This window comes from Mixophyes fleayi, chromosome 2 (assembly GCF_038048845.1).
Source record: "Mixophyes fleayi isolate aMixFle1 chromosome 2, aMixFle1.hap1, whole genome shotgun sequence".
Taxonomy (NCBI): domain Eukaryota; kingdom Metazoa; phylum Chordata; class Amphibia; order Anura; family Limnodynastidae; genus Mixophyes; species Mixophyes fleayi.
The window spans coordinates 375,591,243-375,595,736 of NC_134403.1; positions in this window are offsets into that span (position 1 = coordinate 375,591,243).

Consider the following 4,494-nt stretch of genomic DNA (forward strand, 5'->3'; position numbering starts at 1 on the left):
CAGTAGGAGCTGCCAAACTCCAGCGCACTCAGGCACGTCCAAATCAGGCTCTGAGCATCTCAAAGTTACTTGTTCTTCTGCCGTATCTCTTGCACCAGCTACAGGATAGTCCAAGTCCAGATCAGTAGTGATAACAGTATCGTATGCAGGTTATAACGTCCTTGCAATCAGGAGCAACAGTAATAATGTATTATATGCTCAGTAGACAGTAACAGCACAGTAATAAATGTATTATATGCTCAGTAGACAATAACAGCACAGTAATAAATGTATTATATGCTCAGTAGACAATAACAGCACAGTAATAAATGTATTATATGCTCAGTAGACAGTAACAGCACTGTAATAAATGTATTTCATGGGGGGGAAAAAAAAAGATTAAAAAAGAACAACTTTTTTTTTTACTGTCCATTAATACTGATCATTAATACCTTTGTTATTAACTTGTGGCATTAATATATATATATATGTACTTTTTTCTCTGTGCGGGCTTTTGCGAATTTATAATCTCCCCAGGTATTGGACGTAGTATCCTGCAGCCTCTGGTGTGGTAGAGTTGAGGACATATCTTGCGATCTGCGCTTTGATGAATTCGGTCATGGGCTAAGCTGAAATACATGTGTTTGAAACCAAGCGCAGGTTGCGCTCAGCATACGTACCTTCACGGATCAGGCCCTCGGTGCACACTGATATTCTTTATCATGTTTGTTACACGGGTAACTCGAACTTCAGGTAGTAGAAATACAACATATAACACTGTTTTATTGTACAAAACATATTTACCAGTTTACTTTCATATGACTTCCTGTATAAAACAGGTTCTGTGGGAAAACAGACAAGGTGAAAAGTCCAGAGAGGAGTCATCAATCACCTACTGATAACAAGAATTCTCCAACTTGTCAACTGATCTCACCTGGGGCTGTGTATAGACAGCTGGGAACAGTCTATAGACGGAGGAATAGCCTCAGACTCCGACGCGCTGGGAATAGTCTATAGCCGGAGGAATAGCCTCAGACTCCGACATGTTGGGAATAGTCTATAGCCGGAGGAATAGCCTCAGACACCAACACGTTGGGAATAGTCTATAGATGGAGGAATAGCCTCAGACTCCGACATGTTGGGAATAGTCTATAGACGGAGGAATAGCCTCAGACTCCGACGCGCTGGGAATAGCCTCAGACTCCGACACACTGGGAATAGTCTATAGACGGAGGAATAGCCTCAGACACCAACACGTTGGGAATAGTCTATAGATGGAGGAATAGCCTCAGACACCAACACGTTGGGAATAGTCTATAGATGGAGGAATAGCCTCAGACACCAACACGTTGGGAATAGTCTATAGATGGAGGAATAGCCTCAGACTCCGACGCGCTGGGAATAGTCTATAGACGGAGGAATAGCCTCAGACTCCGACGCGCTGGGAATAGTCTCAGACTCCGACATGTTGGGAATAGTCTATAGACAGAGGAATAGCCTCAGACACCAACACGTTGGGAATAGTCTATAGATGGAGGAATAGCCTCAGACACCAACACGTTGGGAATAGTCTATAGACAGAGGAATAGCCTCAGACTCCGACACACTGGGAATAGTCTCAGACTCCGACATGTTGGGAATAGTCTATAGACGGAGGAATAGCCTCAGACTCCGACACGCTAGGAATAGTCTCAGACTCCGACATGTTGGGAATAGTCTATAGACGGAGGAATAGCCTCAGACTCCGACACGCTGGGAACATTTATTAAAAGACCACCGAAAGGCGTATGGGAGAGATACAGTCTTCCATGGTAAAGATACTGTCCATGGGACATTAGATCTACACTTTATGGGAGGGTGGCCAAAAGAAACAACACAAAAAGTCAAGAAGAAAAGCTGATCCAGTGTGTGAGACCCTCGTACCTGCTGGAGGAAGATCCTATGGTCGGATGAAGCCACGACTGAACTTTATGGCTTAGTGGTGCAAAGCACTGCCCATAATCCCATGAGCACTATCTGTCCCATGGGGACGGGAGCAGAACACTAAGAACTGGAAAACTTCTCACAAAGGATAGAGTGATATAAGACCAATCTTATAGGAAGACCTGCTGCCATCTGCCAGAGAGCTAGGACTGGGGAGAAGATATATATCGCAGCAAGAGAGTAACACAAAGTATACAGCAAAAACCATATTGGAGCAGCTTAAATACAAATACTGAATGTCCTGGAGCAGCCCAGACCTCAGTCCCATCCAGAATCTGTGTAACGATCTCCGCATCCAGCCCGATGAACGGAGCAATTTTACCAGGATGGATGAAAGTTGCAGCAGACAGGTGAATAAAGCTGATAGAGACCCCGATGGACTCACTGCTGTAATGACAGGTTTACTATAAGGGGGTGAATACTTGTGTGACCATTACTGGCGGCTTTTACATGGATGGAAGATTTTGTTTTCCAGTTATTTAACATGCATAAAGGCATGATTTGTTGTCTGTACACGCGTGTGTATGTGTTTAGACGTCGGAGTCTCCTGCATAATTAATACACACAGAGCTGCATAAAGTCATTAAGTCCTGGCTCTCCAGCAGCTCCGGATCTGCAGATAAATCCCGTCCGTCTGCTTTCTGTTTATGCAATTTAATATTTTATAGTCAGTGAGCGTCCGGAGGCCCCGCAGGTGCAGTATCCGCACATATTACATCTTCAGGTCTAATTGCTGGGTTTTCAAGGTTATAGAAAAGAAGTTCTGTAAGTCTTGAATAATTTGCATTCTGTACACAGCAGTTATCACTCTGATAAAGGCCCAATAATGGTATAAACATATGAGCTCAAGAGTTTATTAATTATAACATCACATGACCAGGCAGTGGATGATGGGAGTTGTCAGTCCGGATGGTGATCAGACAATGTATCACCTGTGACATTAGTGCTTCCAGTGTACATGATGTGCGCTAAGGCCTCACTCTCTGATATACCAGGTATCACTGACCCATCTGCAGCATGTCCAGGGCTGTACCCCCCCCCTTCTCCCTCCTGTACCCGGCTGCCTCCCGTCAGCCAACTTCTATACCTGTAAAATACACATTATCTCTATCCACCTGTGATGTGTGCAACCATTCTCCTAGTTAATGTGCTGGACTAACCCTAACACACGTATGATGTGCCAGCTTCCCTAGCGGCCTGGGAGGTCAAGTGGGGGTGTCCGTTTGGAAAGGGTACAGACATCTACATCTCCGATAACCACTTCATCCCTGGACTGACACTATACAGGGACCTCAGTGTGACCCTCACGTACAAGGCCCTCTCCAACCGATACATAGAACCACCTGTCCTCTGCTGTCGGCCAATGACCGTCACCTTTCTTCCCCTCTGGTAACCACATCTTAAGGGTTAGCCCCCTTAACCAAGATTTCTCCTCTGCTGCCCCACCAGTGAAACGATTTCCCTTGTTCTAACAGACTCTCCCCTAGGGGGTTTTCAATGATTGAAATGGTAATTGAAAAACCACCTTTTTAGAAAAGCCAACCAGTCCTCTGTGTAACCATCTCGCCATATTGTATAACTCACCCTCATTCATCCTCCATCTCTGCCACTCTGGCTTCTTGCCCTCATATCACCTTACATCGGCTCATCCCCATCTGTCAACCACTTGTCTGCCCCTTTCCCTTTAGATTATAAGCTCTAGTGTTCAGGGCCCTCTTCCCTACGGTTCTCATTACCTATAACTTTTGCTCACCAGCTACACTGTGCACCTCCTCCGTGGGCTCTCTGCCCATTGTCTCCACTCCTCCACTGTCTTTGCACCTCTTTCAGTGGCTCTAAACCTGTTAGTGCACCCACGCTAATGGGCACAGGTTTCAGCCTGCACTGTATATACCCCTTCTACCCCAGTAGCTGTGTTGAGAGTTGTAGTGTTATTTATTTACTGTATTGTACTGTTATACCATGTACTGTTGGTGTTTGCTCTCTGTACGGTGTTGCAGACCTTGTTGCGCTCTATAAAGGAGAATAATAATTTCAGATCTGGTCACTAGAGGGCGACATCTGATACTAGAATCTATGGAGAACATTGGTTACACAATGCCAGATTTTTATGACTAATAATAATACTAAATGATGCAAACAGCAGAGACATCGCCCCATTATTTCACACATTTTCCATTATTCTCAGATATGTATTTATTATACCGTGTAAAGTTGTATGTTATGTGGAGAACTTCCAGGGGAACACAGTAGTGTTGGGTACAATCGTCTGGTACAAACCAATCTACTGCGAGGAGACCCCCTTACTGGAGGTGTGAGGGATCGCAGAAGTCATCTAGTAAAGAAGACCCCACCCCCTTCGTGTGATGTCATAGCTCTGCGAGGACGTGATGTCACGGGGTGGGACTGAACCTTCTTTATTTATGGGGACCCTTCTGGTATATTGATTGGTATTCATCTCCCCATCAGCTGACTGACCACCCCCAATCACCCGCCACCCATGAGGAGCAGTACAATAATCACCAACATAAG